The following is a 19,289-nucleotide window of genomic DNA, read 5'->3' on the forward strand; positions in this document are numbered from 1 at the left end:
CTGAAATAATGAATGTAGTCCTCTTAATTCTTGCTTCTAAAGCATACGCAAGCAGAAATTTCAATGTACAATGATGTTTTTAAAAAAACAGTCAAAATGTGCTCCACTCGGGCTGTAAACGCTGTTGGGGACATTTCATCAATGTTGACTATAAATCATAAACTAAGCATTTTTCAGCCGAAATAATGAATGTAGTCCTCTTAATTCTTGCTTCTAAAGCATACGCAAGCAGAAATTTCAATGTACAATGATGTTTTTAAAAAAAACAGTCAAAATGTGCTCTACTCGGGCTGAAAACGCTTGTTTGGGACATTACATTAATGTTGACTATAAATCATAAACTAAGCATTTTTCAGCTGAAATAATGAATGTAGTCCTCTTAATTCTTGCTTCTAAAGCATACGCAAACAGAAATTTCAATGTACAATGATGTTTTTAAAAAAACGGTCAAAATGTGCTCCACTCGGGCTGAAAACGCTTGTTTGGAACATTTTATTAATGTTGACTATAATTCATAAACTAAGCATTTTTCAGCTGAAATAATGAATGTAGTCCTCTTAATTCTTGCTTCTAAAGCATACGCAAGCAGAAATTTCAATGTACAATGATGTTTTTAAAAAAACAGTCAAAATGTGCTCCACTCGGGCTGAAAACGCTGTTGGGGACATTTCATTAATGTTGACTATAAATCAAAAACTAAGCATTTTTCAGCTGAAATAATGAATGTAGTCCTCTTAATTCTTGCTTCTAAAGCATACGCAAGCAAAAATTTCAATGTACAATGATGTTTTTAAAAAAACAGTCAAAATGTGCTCCACTCGGGCTGAAAACGCTTGTTGGGGACATTACATTAATGTTGACTATAAATCATATACTAAGCATTTTTCAGCTGAAATAATGAATGTAGTCCTCTTAATTCTTGCTTCTAAAGCATACGCAAACAGAAATTTCAATGTACAATGATGTTTTTAAAAAAACGGTCAAAATGTGCTCCACTCGGGCTGAAAACGCTTGTTTGGAACATTTTATTAATGTTGACTATAATTCATAAACTAAGCATTTTTCAGCTGAAATAATGAATGTAGTCCTCTTAATTCTTGCTTCTAAAGCATACGCAAGCAGAAATTTCAATGTACAATGATGTTTTTAAAAAAAACAGTCAAAATGTGCTCCACTCGGGCTGAAAACGCTGTTGGGGACATTTCATTAATGTTGACTATAAATCAAAAACTAAGCATTTTTCAGCTGAAATAATGAATGTAGTCCTCTTAATTCTTGCTTCTGAAGCATACGCAAGCAGAAATTTCAATGTACAATGATGTTTTTAAAAAAACAGTCAAAATGTGCTCCACTCGGGCTGAAAACGCTGTTGGGGACATTTCATTAATGTTGACTATAAATCAAAAACTAAGCATTTTTCAGCTGAAATAATGAATGTAGTCCTCTTAATTCTTGCTTCTAAAGCATACGCAAGCAGAAATTTCAATGTACAATGATGTTTTTAAAAAAACGGTCAAAATGTGCTCCACTCGGGCTGAAAACGCTTGTTTGGAACATTTCATTAATGTTGACTATAATTCATAAACTAAGCATTTTTCAGCTGAAATAATGAATGTAGTCCTCTTAATGCTTGCTTCTAAAGCATACGCAAGCAGAAATTTCAATGTACAATGATGTTTTTAAAAAAAACAGTCAAAATGTGCTCCACTCGGGCTGAAAACGCTGTTGGGGACATTTCATTAATGTTGACTATAAATCAAAAACTAAGCATTTTTCAGCTGAAATAATGAATGTAGTCCTCTTAATTCTTGCTTCTAAAGCATACACAAGCAGAAATTTCAATGTACAATGATGTTTTTAAAAAAACAGTCAAAATGTGCTCCACTCGGGCTGAAAACGCTTGTTTGGAACATTTCATTAATGTTGACTATAATTCATAAACTAAGCATTTTTCAGCTGAAATAATGAATGTAGTCCTCTTAATTCTTGCTTCTAAAGCATACGCAAGCAGAAATTTCAATGTACAATGATGTTTTTAAAAAAAACAGTCAAAATGTGCTCCACTCGGGCTGAAAACGCTGTTGGGGACATTTCATTAATGTTGACTATAAATCAAAAACTAAGCATTTTTCAGCTGAAATAATGAATGTAGTCCTCTTAATTCTTGCTTCTAAAGCATACGCAAGCAGAAATTTCAATGTACAATGATGTTTTTAAAAAAACAGTCAAAATGTGCTCCACTCGGGCTGTAAACGCTGTTGGGGACATTTCATCAATGTTGACTATAAATCATAAACTAAGCATTTTTCAGCTGAAATAATGAATGTAGTCCTCTTAATTCTTGCTTCTAAAGCATACGCAAGCAGAAATTTCAATGTACAATGATGTTTTTAAAAAAACGGTCAAAATGTGCTCCACTCGGGCTGAAAACGCTTGTTTGGGACATTACATTAATGGTGACTATAAATCATAAACTAAGCATTTTTCAGCTAAAATAATGAATGTAGTCCTCTTAATTCTTGCTTCTAAAGCATACGCAAACAGAAATTTCAATGTACAATGATGTTTTTAAAAAAACAGTCAAAATGTGCTCCACTCGGGCTGAAAACGCTTGTTTGGGACATTACATTAATGTTGACTATAAATCATAAACTAAGCATTTTTCAGCTGAAATAATGAATGTAGTCCTCTTAATTCTTGCTTCTAAAGCATACGCAAACAGAAATTTCAATGTACAATGATGTTTTTAAAAAAACGGTCAAAATGTGCTCCACTCGGGCTGAAAACGCTTGTTTGGGACATTACATTAATGTTGACTATAAATCATAAACTAAGCATTTTTCAGCTGAAATAATGAATGTAGTCCTCTTAATTCTTGCTTCTAAAGCATACGCAAACAGAAATTTCAATGTACAATGATGTTTTTAAAAAAACGGTCAAAATGTGCTCCACTCGGGCTGAAAACGCTTGTTTGGAACATTTCATTAATGTTGACTATAATTCATAAACTAAGCATTTTTCAGCTGAAATAATGAATGTAGTCCTCTTAATTCTTGCTTCTAAAGCATACGCAAACAGAAATTTCAATGTAAAATGATGTTTTTAAAAAAACGGTCAAAATGTGCTCCACTCGGGCTGAAAACGCTTGTTTGGAACATTTTATTAATGTTGACTATAATTCATAAACTAAGCATTTTTCAGCTGAAATAATGAATGTAGTCCTCTTAATTCTTGCTTCTAAAGCATACGCAAGCAGAAATTTCAATGTACAATGATGTTTTTAAAAAAACGGTCAAAATGTGCTCCACTCGGGCTGAAAACGCTTGTTTGGGACATTACATTAATGTTGACTATAAATCAAAAACTAAGCATTTTTCAGCTGAAATAATGAATGTAGTCCTCTTAATTCTTGCTCCTAAAGCATACGCAAGCAGAAATTTCAATGTACAATGATGTTTTTAAAAAAAAAGTCAAAATGTGCTCCACTCGGGCTGAAAACGCTTGTTTGGGACATTACATTAATGGTGACTATAAATCATAAACTAAGCATTTTTCAGCTGAAATAATGAATGTAGTCCTCTTAATTCTTGCTTCTAAAGCATACGCAAACAGAAATTTCAATGTACAATGATGTTTTTAAAAAAACAGTCAAAATATGCTCCACTCGGGCTGAAAACGCTTGTTTGGAACATTTCATTAATGTTGACTATAATTCATAAACTAAGCATTTTTCAGCTGAAATAATGAATGTAGTCCTCTTAATTCTTGCTTCTAAAGCATACGCAAGCAGAAATTTCAATGTACAATGATGTTTTTAAAAAAAACAGTCAAAATGTGCTCCACTCGGGCTGAAAACGCTGTTGGGGACATTACATTAATGGTGACTATAAATCATAAACTAAGCATTTTTCAGCTAAAATAATGAATGTAGTCCTCTTAATTCTTGCTTCTAAAGCATACGCAAACAGAAATTTCAATGTACAATGATGTTTTTAAAAAAACAGTCAAAATGTGCTCCACTCGGGCTGAAAACGCTTGTTTGGGACATTACATTAATGTTGACTATAAATCATAAACTAAGCATTTTTCAGCTGAAATAATGAATGTAGTCCTCTTAATTCTTGCTTCTAAAGCATACGCAAACAGAAATTTCAATGTACAATGATGTTTTTAAAAAAACGGTCAAAATGTGCTCCACTCGGGCTGAAAACGCTTGTTTGGGACATTACATTAATGTTGACTATAAATCATAAACTAAGCATTTTTCAGCTGAAATAATGAATGTAGTCCTCTTAATTCTTGCTTCTAAAGCATACGCAAACAGAAATTTCAATGTACAATGATGTTTTTAAAAAAACGGTCAAAATGTGCTCCACTCGGGCTGAAAACGCTTGTTTGGAACATTTCATTAATGTTGACTATAATTCATAAACTAAGCATTTTTCAGCTGAAATAATGAATGTAGTCCTCTTAATTCTTGCTTCTAAAGCATACGCAAACAGAAATTTCAATGTAAAATGATGTTTTTAAAAAAACGGTCAAAATGTGCTCCACTCGGGCTGAAAACGCTTGTTTGGAACATTTTATTAATGTTGACTATAATTCATAAACTAAGCATTTTTCAGCTGAAATAATGAATGTAGTCCTCTTAATTCTTGCTTCTAAAGCATACGCAAGCAGAAATTTCAATGTACAATGATGTTTTTAAAAAAACGGTCAAAATGTGCTCCACTCGGGCTGAAAACGCTTGTTTGGGACATTACATTAATGTTGACTATAAATCAAAAACTAAGCATTTTTCAGCTGAAATAATGAATGTAGTCCTCTTAATTCTTGCTCCTAAAGCATACGCAAGCAGAAATTTCAATGTACAATGATGTTTTTAAAAAAAAAGTCAAAATGTGCTCCACTCGGGCTGAAAACGCTTGTTTGGGACATTACATTAATGGTGACTATAAATCATAAACTAAGCATTTTTCAGCTGAAATAATGAATGTAGTCCTCTTAATTCTTGCTTCTAAAGCATACGCAAACAGAAATTTCAATGTACAATGATGTTTTTAAAAAAACAGTCAAAATATGCTCCACTCGGGCTGAAAACGCTTGTTTGGAACATTTCATTAATGTTGACTATAATTCATAAACTAAGCATTTTTCAGCTGAAATAATGAATGTAGTCCTCTTAATTCTTGCTTCTAAAGCATACGCAAGCAGAAATTTCAATGTACAATGATGTTTTTAAAAAAAACAGTCAAAATGTGCTCCACTCGGGCTGAAAACGCTGTTGGGGACATTTCATTAATGTTGACTATAAATCATAAACTAAGCATTTTTCAGCTGAAATAATGAATGTAGTCCACTTAATTCTTGCTTCTAAAGCATACGCAAGCAGAAATTTCAATGTACAATGATGTTTTTAAAAAAACAGTCAAAATGTGCTCCACTCGGGCTGAAAACGCTGTTGGGGACATTTCATTAATGTTGACTATAAATCAAAAACTAAGCATTTTTCAGCTGAAATAATGAATGTAGTCCTCTTAATTCTTGCTTCTAAAGCATACGCAAACAGAAATTTCAATGTACAATGATGTTTTTAAAAAAACGGTCAAAATGTGCTCCACTCGGGCTGAAAACGCTTGTTTGGAACATTTCATTAATGTTGACTATAATTCATAAACTAAGCATTTTTCAGCTGAAATAATGAATGTAGTCCTCTTAATTCTTGCTTCTAAAGCATACGCAAACAGAAATTTCAATGTAAAATGATGTTTTTAAAAAAACGGTCAAAATGTGCTCCACTCGGGCTGAAAACGCTTGTTTGGAACATTTTATTAATGTTGACTATAATTCATAAACTAAGCATTTTTCAGCTGAAATAATGAATGTAGTCCTCTTAATTCTTGCTTCTAAAGCATACGCAAGCAGAAATTTCAATGTACAATGATGTTTTTAAAAAAAACAGTCAAAATGTGCTCCACTCGGGCTGAAAACGCTGTTGGGGACATTTCATTAATGTTGACTATAAATCAAAAACTAAGCATTTTTCAGCTGAAATAATGAATGTAGTCCTCTTAATTCTTGCTTCTAAAGCATACGCAAGCAGAAATTTCAATGTACAATGATGTTTTTAAAAAAACAGTCAAAATGTGCTCCACTCAGGCTGAAAACGCTGTTGGGGACATTTCATTAATGTTGACTATAAATCAAAAACTAAGCATTTTTCAGCTGAAATAATGAATGTAGTCCTCTTAATTCTTGCTTCTAAAGCATACGCAAGCAGAAATTTCAATGTACAATGATGTTTTTAAAAAAACAGTCAAAATGTGCTCCACTCGGGCTGAAAACGCTTGTTGGGGACATTACATTAATGTTGACTATAAATCATAAACTAAGCATTTTTCAGCTGAAATAATGAATGTAGTCCTCTTAATTCTTGCTTCTAAAGCATACGCAAACAGAAATTTCAATGTACAATGATGTTTTTAAAAAAACGGTCAAAATGTGCTCCACTCGGGCTGAAAACGCTTGTTTGGAACATTTCATTAATGTTGACTATAATTCATAAACTAAGCATTTTTCAGCTGAAATAATGAATGTAGTCCTCTTAATTCTTGCTTCTAAAGCATACGCAAGCAGAAATTTCAATGTACAATGATGTTTTTAAAAAAAACAGTCAAAATGTGCTCCACTCGGGCTGAAAACGCTGTTGGGGACATTTCATTAATGTTGACTATAAATCAAAAACTAAGCATTTTTCAGCTGAAATAATGAATGTAGTCCTCTTAATTCTTGCTTCTAAAGCATACACAAGCAGAAATTTCAATGTACAATGATGTTTTTAAAAAAACAGTCAAAATGTGCTCCACTCGGGCTGAAAACGCTTGTTTGGAACATTTCATTAATGTTGACTATAATTCATAAACTAAGCATTTTTCAGCTGAAATAATGAATGTAGTCCTCTTAATTCTTGCTTCTAAAGCATACGCAAGCAGAAATTTCAATGTACAATGATGTTTTAAAAAAAAACAGTCAAAATGTGCTCCACTCGGGCTGAAATCGCTGTTGGGGACATTTCATTAATGTTGACTATAAATCAAAAACTAAGCATTTTTCAGCTGAAATAATGAATGTAGTCCTCTTAATTCTTGCTTCTAAAGCATACGCAAGCAGAAATTTCAATGTACAATGATGTTTTTAAAAAAACAGTCAAAATGTGCTCCACTCGGGCTGTAAACGCTGTTGGGGACATTTCATCAATGTTGACTATAAATCATAAACTAAGCATTTTTCAGCTGAAATAATGAATGTAGTCCTCTTAATTCTTGCTTCTAAAGCATACGCAAACAGAAAATTCAATGTACAATGATGTTTTTAAAAAAACGGTCAAAATGTGCTCCACTCGGGCTGAAAACGCTTGTTTGGGACCTTACATTAATGTTGACTATAAATCAAAAACTAAGCATTTTTCAGCTGAAACAATGAATGTAGTCCTCTTAATTCTTGCTTCTGAAGCATACGCAAGCAGAAATTTCAATGTACAATGATGTTTTTAAAAAAACAGTCAAAATGTGCTCCACTCGGGCTGAAAACGCTGTTGGGGACATTTCATTAATGTTGACTATAAATCAAAAACTAAGCATTTTTCAGCTGAAATAATGAATGTAGTCCTCTTAATTCTTGCTTCTAAAGCATACGCAAGCAGAAATTTCAATGTACAATGATGTTTTTAAAAAAACAGTCAAAATGTGCTCCACTCGGGCTGAAAACGCTGTTGGGGACATTTCATTAATGTTGACTATAAATCAAAAACTAAGCATTTTTCAGCTGAAATAATGAATGTAGTCCTCTTAATTCTTGCTTCTAAAGCATACGCAAGCAGAAATTTCAATGTACAATGATGTTTTTAAAAAAACAGTCAAAATGTGCTCCACTCGGGCTGAAAACGCTTGTTGGGGACATTACATTAATGTTGACTATAAATCATAAACTAAGCATTTTTCAGCTGAAATAATGAATGTAGTCCTCTTAATTCTTGCTTCTAAAGCATACGCAAACAGAAATTTCAATGTACAATGATGTTTTTAAAAAAACGGTCAAAATGTGCTCCACTCGGGCTGAAAACGCTTGTTTGGGACCCTACATTAATGTTGACTATAAATCAAAAACTAAGCATTTTTCAGCTGAAATAATGAATGTAGTCCTCTTAATTCTTGCTTCTGAAGCATACGCAAGCAGAAATTTCAATGTACAATGATGTTTTTAAAAAAACAGTCAAAATGTGCTCCACTCGGGCTGAAAACGCTGTTGGGGACATTACGTTAATGTTGACTATAAATCAAAAACTAAGCATTTTTCAGCTGAAATAATGAATGTAGTCCTCTTAATTCTTGCTTCTAAAGCATACGCAAGCAGAAATTTCAATGTACAATGATGTTTTTAAAAAAACAGTCAAAATGTGCTCCACTCGGGCTGAAAACGCTGTTGGGGACATTTCATTAATGTTGACTATAAATCAAAAACTAAGCATTTTTCAGCTGAAATAATGAATGTAGTCCTCTTAATTCTTGCTTCTAAAGCATACGCAAGCAGAAATTTCAATGTACAATGATGTTTTTAAAAAAACAGTCAAAATGTGCTCCACTCGGGCTGAAAACGCTTGTTGGGGACATTACATTAATGTTGACTATAAATCATAAACTAAGCATTTTTCAGCTGAAATAATGAATGTAGTCCTCTTAATTCTTGCTTCTAAAGCATACGCAAACAGAAATTTCAATGTACAATGATGTTTTTAAAAAAACGGTCAAAATGTGCTCCACTCGGGCTGAAAACGCTTGTTTGGAACATTTCATTAATGTTGACTATAATTCATAAACTAAGCATTTTTCAGCTGAAATAATGAATGTAGTCCTCTTAATTCTTGCTTCTAAAGCATACGCAAGCAGAAATTTCAATGTACAATGATGTTTTTAAAAAAAACAGTCAAAATGTGCTCCACTCAGGCTGAAAACGCTGTTGGGGACATTTCATTAATGTTGACTATAAATCATAAACTAAGCATTTTTCAGCTGAAATAATGAATGTAGTCCTCTTAATTCTTGCTTCTAAAGCATACACAAGCAGAAATTTCAATGTACAATGATGTTTTTAAAAAAACAGTCAAAATGTGCTCCACTCGGGCTGAAAACGCTTGTTTGGAACATTTCATTAATGTTGACTATAATTCATAAACTAAGCATTTTTCAGCTGAAATAATGAATGTAGTCCTCTTAATTCTTGCTTCTAAAGCATACGCAAGCAGAAATTTCAATGTACAATGATGTTTTTAAAAAAACAGTCAAAATGTGCTCCACTCGGGCTGAAAACGCTTGTTTGGAACATTTCATTAATGTTGACTATAATTCATAAACTAAGCATTTTTCAGCTAAAATAATGAATGTAGTCCTCTTAATTCTTGCTTCTAAAGCATACGCAAACAGAAATTTCAATGTACAATGATGTTTTTAAAAAAACAGTCAAAATGTGCTCCACTCGGGCTGAAAACGCTTGTTTGGAACATTTCATTAATGTTGACTACAATTCATAAACTAAGCATTTTTCAGCTGAAATAATGAATGTAGTCCTCTTAATTCTTGCTTCTAAAGCATACGCAAGCAGAAATTTCAATGTACAATGATGTTTTTAAAAAAAACAGTCAAAATGTGCTCCACTCGGGCTGAAAACGCTGTTGGGGACATTTCATTAATGTTGACTATAAATCAAAAACTAAGCATTTTTCAGCTGAAATAATGAATGTAGTCCTCTTAATTCTTGCTTCTAAAGCATACGCAAGCAGAAATTTCAATGTACAATGATGTTTTTAAAAAAACAGTCAAAATGTGCTCCACTCGGGCTGAAAACGCTTGTTTGGGACATTACATTAATGTTGACTATAAATCATAAACTAAGCATTTTTCAGCTGAAATAATGAATGTAGTCCTCTTAATTCTTGCTTCTAAAGCATACGCAAGCAGAAATTTCAATGTACAATGATGTTTTTAAAAAAACAGTCAAAATGTGCTCCACTCGGGCTGAAAACGCTGTTGGGGACATTTCATTAATGTTGACTATAAATCAAAAACTAAGCATTTTTCAGCTGAAATAATGAATGTAGTCCTCTTAATTCTTGCTTCTAAAGCATACGCAAGCAGAAATTTCAATGTACAATGATGTTTTTAAAAAAACAGTCAAAATGTGCTCCACTCGGGCTGAAAACGCTTGTTTGGAACATTTCATTAATGTTGACTATAATTCATAAACTAAGCATTTTTCAGCTAAAATAATGAATGTAGTCCTCTTAATTCTTGCTTCTAAAGCATACGCAAACAGAAATTTCAATGTACAATGATGTTTTTAAAAAAACAGTCAAAATGTGCTCCACTCGGGCTGAAAACGCTTGTTTGGAACATTTCATTAATGTTGACTACAATTCATAAACTAAGCATTTTTCAGCTGAAATAATGAATGTAGTCCTCTTAATTCTTGCTTCTAAAGCATACGCAAGCAGAAATTTCAATGTACAATGATGTTTTTAAAAAAAACAGTCAAAATGTGCTCCACTCGGGCTGAAAACGCTGTTGGGGACATTTCATTAATGTTGACTATAAATCAAAAACTAAGCATTTTTCAGCTGAAATAATGAATGTAGTCCTCTTAATTCTTGCTTCTAAAGCATACGCAAGCAGAAATTTCAATGTACAATGATGTTTTTAAAAAAACAGTCAAAATGTGCTCCACTCGGGCTGAAAACGCTTGTTTGGGACATTACATTAATGTTGACTATAAATCATAAACTAAGCATTTTTCAGCTGAAATAATGAATGTAGTCCTCTTAATTCTTGCTTCTAAAGCATACGCAAGCAGAAATTTCAATGTACAATGATGTTTTTAAAAAAACAGTCAAAATGTGCTCCACTCGGGCTGAAAACGCTGTTGGGGACATTTCATTAATGTTGACTATAAATCATAAACTAAGCATTTTTCAGCTGAAATAATGAATGTAGTCCTCTTAATTCTGGCTTCTAAAGCATACGCAAGCAGAAATTTCAATGTACAATGATGTTTTTAAAAAAACAGTCAAAATGTGCTCCACTCGGGCTGAAAACGCTTGTTTGGGACATTACATTAATGGTGACTATAAATCATAAACTAAGCATTTTTCAGCTTAAATAATGAATGTAGTCCTCTTAATTCTTGCTTCTAAAGCATACGCAAACAGAAATTTCAATGTACAATGATGTTTTTAAAAAAACAGTCAAAATGTGCTCCACTCGGGCTGAAAACGCTTGTTTGGAACATTTCATTAATGTTGACTATAATTCATAAACTAAGCATTTTTCAGCTGAAATAATGAATGTAGTCCTCTTAATTCTTGCTTCTAAAGCATACGCAAGCAGAAATTTCAATGTACAATGATGTTTTTAAAAAAAAACAGTCAAAATGTGCTCCACTCGGGCTGAAAACGCTGTTGGGGACATTTCATTAATGTTGACTATAAATCAAAAACTAAGCATTTTTCAGCTGAAATAATGAATGTAGTCCTCTTAATTCTTGCTTCTAAAGCATACGCAAGCAGAAATTTCAATGTACAATGATGTTTTTAAAAAAACAGTCAAAATGTGCTCCACTCGGGGCTGAAAACGCTTGTTTGGGACATTACATTAATGTTGACTATAAATCATAAACTAAGCATTTTTCAGCTGAAATAATGAATGTAGTCCTCTTAATTCTTGCTTCTAAAGCATACGCAAACAGAAATTTCAATGTACAATGATGTTTTTAAAAAAACGGTCAAAATGTGCTCCACTCGGGCTGAAAACGCTTGTTTGGGACATTACATTAATGTTGACTATAAATCATAAACTAAGCATTTTTCAGCTGAAATAATGAATGTAGTCCTCTTAATTCTTGCTTCTAAAGCATACGCAAACAGAAATTTCAATGTACAATGATGTTTTTAAAAAAACGGTCAAAATGTGCTCCACTCGGGCTGAAAACGCTTGTTTGGAACATTTCATTAATGTTGACTATAAATCATAAACTAAGCATTTTTCAGCTGAAATAATGAATGTAGTCCTCTTAATTCTGGCTTCTAAAGCATACGCAAGCAGAAATTTCAATGTACAATGATGTTTTTAAAAAAACAGTCAAAATGTGCTCCACTCGGGCTGAAAACGCTTGTTTGGGACATTACATTAATGGTGACTATAAATCATAAACTAAGCATTTTTCAGCTTAAATAATGAATGTAGTCCTCTTAATTCTTGCTTCTAAAGCATACGCAAACAGAAATTTCAATGTACAATGATGTTTTTAAAAAAACAGTCAAAATGTGCTCCACTCGGGCTGAAAACGCTTGTTTGGAACATTTCATTAATGTTGACTATAATTCATAAACTAAGCATTTTTCAGCTGAAATAATGAATGTAGTCCTCTTAATTCTTGCTTCTAAAGCATACGCAAGCAGAAATTTCAATGTACAATGATGTTTTTAAAAAAAACAGTCAAAATGTGCTCCACTCGGGCTGAAAACGCTGTTGGGGACATTTCATTAATGTTGACTATAAATCAAAAACTAAGCATTTTTCAGCTGAAATAATGAATGTAGTCCTCTTAATTCTTGCTTCTAAAGCATACGCAAGCAGAAATTTCAATGTACAATGATGTTTTTAAAAAAACGGTCAAAATGTGCTCCACTCGGGCTGAAAACGCTTGTTTGGGACATTACATTAATGTTGACTATAAATCATAAACTAAGCATTTTTCAGCTGAAATAATGAATGTAGTCCTCTTAATTCTTGCTTCTAAAGCATACGCAAACAGAAATTTCAATGTACAATGATGTTTTTAAAAAAACAGTCAAAATGTGCTCCACTCGGGCTGAAAACGCTTGTTTGGAACATTTCATTAATGTTGACTATAATTCATAAACTAAGCATTTTTCAGCTGAAATAATGAATGTAGTCCTCTTAATTCTTGCTTCTAAAGCATACGCAAGCAGAAATTTCAATGTACAATGATGTTTTTAAAAAAAACAGTCAAAATGTGCTCCACTCGGGCTGAAAACGCTGTTGGGGACATTTCATTAATGTTGACTATAAATCAAAAACTAAGCATTTTTCAGCTGAAATAATGAATGTAGTCCTCTTAATTCTTGCTTCTAAAGCATACGCAAGCAGAAATTTCAATGTACAATGATGTTTTTAAAAAAACAGTCAAAATGTGCTCCACTCGGGCTGTAAACGCTGTTGGGGACATTTCATCAATGTTGACTATAAATCATAAACTAAGCATTTTTCAGCCGAAATAATGAATGTAGTCCTCTTAATTCTTGCTTCTAAAGCATACGCAAGCAGAAATTTCAATGTACAATGATGTTTTTAAAAAAAACAGTCAAAATGTGCTCTACTCGGGCTGAAAACGCTTGTTTGGGACATTACATTAATGTTGACTATAAATCATAAACTAAGCATTTTTCAGCTGAAATAATGAATGTAGTCCTCTTAATTCTTGCTTCTAAAGCATACGCAAACAGAAATTTCAATGTACAATGATGTTTTTAAAAAAACGGTCAAAATGTGCTCCACTCGGGCTGAAAACGCTTGTTTGGAACATTTTATTAATGTTGACTATAATTCATAAACTAAGCATTTTTCAGCTGAAATAATGAATGTAGTCCTCTTAATTCTTGCTTCTAAAGCATACGCAAGCAGAAATTTCAATGTACAATGATGTTTTTAAAAAAACAGTCAAAATGTGCTCCACTCGGGCTGAAAACGCTGTTGGGGACATTTCATTAATGTTGACTATAAATCAAAAACTAAGCATTTTTCAGCTGAAATAATGAATGTAGTCCTCTTAATTCTTGCTTCTAAAGCATACGCAAGCAAAAATTTCAATGTACAATGATGTTTTTAAAAAAACAGTCAAAATGTGCTCCACTCGGGCTGAAAACGCTTGTTGGGGACATTACATTAATGTTGACTATAAATCATATACTAAGCATTTTTCAGCTGAAATAATGAATGTAGTCCTCTTAATTCTTGCTTCTAAAGCATACGCAAACAGAAATTTCAATGTACAATGATGTTTTTAAAAAAACGGTCAAAATGTGCTCCACTCGGGCTGAAAACGCTTGTTTGGAACATTTTATTAATGTTGACTATAATTCATAAACTAAGCATTTTTCAGCTGAAATAATGAATGTAGTCCTCTTAATTCTTGCTTCTAAAGCATACGCAAGCAGAAATTTCAATGTACAATGATGTTTTTAAAAAAAACAGTCAAAATGTGCTCCACTCGGGCTGAAAACGCTGTTGGGGACATTTCATTAATGTTGACTATAAATCAAAAACTAAGCATTTTTCAGCTGAAATAATGAATGTAGTCCTCTTAATTCTTGCTTCTGAAGCATACGCAAGCAGAAATTTCAATGTACAATGATGTTTTTAAAAAAACAGTCAAAATGTGCTCCACTCGGGCTGAAAACGCTGTTGGGGACATTTCATTAATGTTGACTATAAATCAAAAACTAAGCATTTTTCAGCTGAAATAATGAATGTAGTCCTCTTAATTCTTGCTTCTAAAGCATACGCAAGCAGAAATTTCAATGTACAATGATGTTTTTAAAAAAACAGTCAAAATGTGCTCCACTCGGGCTGAAAACGCTGTTGGGGACATTTCATTAATGTTGACTATAAATCAAAAACTAAGCATTTTTCAGCTGAAATAATGAATGTAGTCCTCTTAATTCTTGCTTCTAAAGCATACGCAAGCAGAAATTTCAATGTACAATGATGTTTTTAAAAAAACAGTCAAAATGTGCTCCACTCGGGCTGTAAACGCTGTTGGGGACATTTCATCAATGTTGACTATAAATCATAAACTAAGCATTTTTCAGCCGAAATAATGAATGTAGTCCTCTTAATTCTTGCTTCTAAAGCATACGCAAGCAGAAATTTCAATGTACAATGATGTTTTTAAAAAAACAGTCAAAATGTGCTCTACTCGGGCTGAAAACGCTTGTTTGGGACATTACATTAATGTTGACTATAAATCATAAACTAAGCATTTTTCAGCTGAAATAATGAATGTAGTCCTCTTAATTCTTGCTTCTAAAGCATACGCAAACAGAAATTTCAATGTACAATGATGTTTTTAAAAAAACGGTCAAAATGTGCTCCACTCGGGCTGAAAACGCTTGTTTGGAACATTTTATTAATGTTGACTATAATTTATAAACTAAGCATTTTTCAGCTGAAATAATGAATGTAGTCCTCTTAATTCTTGCTTCTAAAGCATACGCAAGCAAAAATTTCAATGTACAATGATGTTTTTAAAAAAACAGTCAAAATGTGCTCCACTCGGGCTGAAAACGCTTGTTGGGGACATTACATTAATGTTGACTATAAATCATATACTAAGCATTTTTCAGCTGAAATAATGAATGTAGTCCTCTTAATTCTTGCTTCTAAAGCATACGCAAACAGAAATTTCAATGTACAATGATGTTTTTAAAAAAACGGTCAAAATGTGCTCCACTCGGGCTGAAAACGCTTGTTTGGAACATTTTATTAATGTTGACTATAAATCATAAACTAAGCATTTTTCAGCTGAAATAATGAATGTAGTCCTCTTAATTCTTGCTTCTAAAGCATACGCAAGCAGAAATTTCAATGTACAATGATGTTTTTAAAAAAAACAGTCAAAATGTGCTCCACTCGGGCTGAAAACGCTGTTGGGGACATTTCATTAATGTTGACTATAAATCAAAAACTAAGCATTTTTCAGCTGAAATAATGAATGTAGTCCTCTTAATTCTTGCTTCTGAAGCATACGCAAGTAGAAATTTCAATGTACAATGATGTTTTTAAAAAAACAGTCAAAATGTGCTCCACTCGGGCTGAAAACGCTGTTGGGGACATTTCATTAATGTTGACTATAAATCAAAAACTAAGCATTTTTCAGCTGAAATAATGAATGTAGTCCTCTTAATTCTTGCTTCTAAAGCATACGCAAGCAGAAATTTCAATGTACAATGATGTTTTTAAAAAAACGGTCAAAATGTGCTCCACTCGGGCTGAAAACGCTTGTTTGGAACATTTCATTAATGTTGACTATAATTCATAAACTAAGCATTTTTCAGCTGAAATAATGAATGTAGTCCTCTTAATGCTTGCTTCTAAAGCATACGCAAGCAGAAATTTCAATGTACAATGATGTTTTTAAAAAAAACAGTCAAAATGTGCTCCACTCGGGCTGAAAACGCTGTTGGGGACATTTCATTAATGTTGACTATAAATCAAAAACTAAGCATTTTTCAGCTGAAATAATGAATGTAGTCCTCTTAATTCTTGCTTCTAAAGCATACACAAGCAGAAATTTCAATGTACAATGATGTTTTTAAAAAAACAGTCAAAATGTGCTCCACTCGGGCTGAAAACGCTTGTTTGGAACATTTCATTAATGTTGACTATAATTCATAAACTAAGCATTTTTCAGCTGAAATAATGAATGTAGTCCTCTTAATTCTTGCTTCTAAAGCATACGCAAGCAGAAATTTCAATGTACAATGATGTTTTTAAAAAAAACAGTCAAAATGTGCTCCACTCGGGCTGAAAACGCTGTTGGGGACATTTCATTAATGTTGACTATAAATCAAAAACTAAGCATTTTTCAGCTGAAATAATGAATGTAGTCCTCTTAATTCTTGCTTCTAAAGCATACGCAAGCAGAAATTTCAATGTACAATGATGTTTTTAAAAAAACAGTCAAAATGTGCTCCACTCGGGCTGTAAACGCTGTTGGGGACATTTCATCAATGTTGACTATAAATCATAAACTAAGCATTTTTCAGCTGAAATAATGAATGTAGTCCTCTTAATTCTTGCTTCTAAAGCATACGCAAACAGAAATTTCAATGTACAATGATGTTTTTAAAAAAACGGTCAAAATGTGCTCCACTCGGGCTGAAAACGCTTGTTTGGGACCTTACATTAATGTTGACTATAAATCAAAAACTAAGCATTTTTCAGCTGAAACAATGAATGTAGTCCTCTTAATTCTTGCTTCTGAAGCATACGCAAGCAGAAATTTCAATGTACAATGATGTTTTTAAAAAAACAGTCAAAATGTGCTCCACTCGGGCTGAAAACGCTGTTGGGGACATTTCATTAATGTTGACTATAAATCAAAAACTAAGCATTTTTCAGCTGAAATAATGAATGTAGTCCTCTTAATTCTTGCTTCTAAAGCATACGCAAGCAGAAATTTCAATGTACAATGATGTTTTTAAAAAAACAGTCAAAATGTGCTCCACTCGGGCTGAAAACGCTGTTGGGGACATTTCATTAATGTTGACTATAAATCAAAAACTAAGCATTTTTCAGCTGAAATAATGAATGTAGTCCTCTTAATTCTTGCTTCTAAAGCATACGCAAGCAGAAATTTCAATGTACAATGATGTTTTTAAAAAAACAGTCAAAATGTGCTCCACTCGGGCTGAAAACGCTTGTTGGGGACATTACATTAATGTTGACTATAAATCATAAACTAAGCATTTTTCAGCTGAAATAATGAATGTAGTCCTCTTAATTCTTGCTTCTAAAGCATACGCAAACAGAAATTTCAATGTACAATGATGTTTTTAAAAAAACGGTCAAAATGTGCTCCACTCGGGCTGAAAACGCTTGTTTGGGACCTTACATTAATGTTGACTATAAATCAAAAACTAAGCATTTTTCAGCTGAAATAATGAATGTAGTCCTCTTAATTCTTGCTTCTGAAGCATACGCAAGCAGAAATTTCAATGTACAATGATGTTTTTAAAAAAACAGTCAAAATGTGCTCCACTCGGGCTGAAAACGCTGTTGGGGACATTACATTAATGTTGACTATAAATCAAAAACTAAGCATTTTTCAGCTGAAATAATGAATGTAGTCCTCTTAATTCTTGCTTCTAAAGCATACGCAAGCAGAAATTTCAATGTACAATGATGTTTTTAAAAAAACAGTCAAAATGTGCTCCACTCGGGCTGAAAACGCTGTTGGGGACATTTCATTAATGTTGACTATAAATCAAAAACTAAGCATTTTTCAGCTGAAATAATGAATGTAGTCCTCTTAATTCTTGCTTCTAAAGCATACGCAAGCAGAAATTTCAATGTACAATGATGTTTTTAAAAAAACAGTCAAAATGTGCTCCACTCGGGCTGAAAACGCTTGTTGGGGACATTACATTAATGTTGACTATAAATCATAAACTAAGCATTTTTCAGCTGAAATAATGAATGTAGTCCTCTTAATTCTTGCTTCTAAAGCATACGCAAACAGAAATTTCAATGTACAATGATGTTTTTAAAAAAACGGTCAAAATGTGCTCCACTCGGGCTGAAAACGCTTGTTTGGAACATTTCATTAATGTTGACTATAATTCATAAACTAAGCATTTTTCAGCTGAAATAATGAATGTAGTCCTCTTAATTCTTGCTTCTAAAGCATACGCAAGCAGAAATTTCAATGTACAATGATGTTTTTAAAAAAAACAGTCAAAATGTGCTCCACTCAGGCTGAAAACGCTGTTGGGGACATTTCATTAATGTTGACTATAAATCATAAACTAAGCATTTTTCAGCTGAAATAATGAATGTAGTCCTCTTAATTCTTGCTTCTTAAGCATACGCAAGCAGAAATTTCAATGTACAATGATGTTTTTAAAAAAAACAGTCAAAATGTGCTCCACTCGGGCTGAAAACGCTGTTGGGGACATTTCATTAATGTTGACTATAAATCAAAAACTAAGCATTTTTCAGCTGAAATAATGAATGTAGTCCTCTTAATTCTTGCTTCTAAAGCATACGCAAACAGAAATTTCAATGTACAATGATGTTTTTAAAAAAACGGTCAAAATGTGCTCCACTCGGGCTGAAAACGCTTGTTTGGGACATTACATTAATGTTGACTATAAATCATAAACTAAGCATTTTTCAGCTGAAATAATGAATGTAGTCCTCTTAATTCTTGCTTCTAAAGCATACGCAAGCAGAAATTTCAATGTACAATGATGTTTTTAAAAAAAACAGTCAAAATGTGCTCCACTCGGGCTGAAAACGCTGTTGGGGACATTTCATTAATGTTGACTATAAATCAAAAACTAAGCATTTTTCAGCTGAAATAATGAATGTAGTCCTCTTAATTCTTGCTTCTAAAGCATACGCAAGCAGAAATTTCAATGTACAATGATGTTTTTAAAA

This window comes from Hippichthys cyanospilos, unplaced genomic scaffold (genome assembly GCF_059441005.1).
Source record: "Hippichthys cyanospilos isolate Australia breed blue-spotted pipefish unplaced genomic scaffold, RoL_Hcya_1.0 HiC_scaffold_35, whole genome shotgun sequence".
Taxonomy (NCBI): Eukaryota; Metazoa; Chordata; class Actinopteri; order Syngnathiformes; family Syngnathidae; genus Hippichthys; species Hippichthys cyanospilos.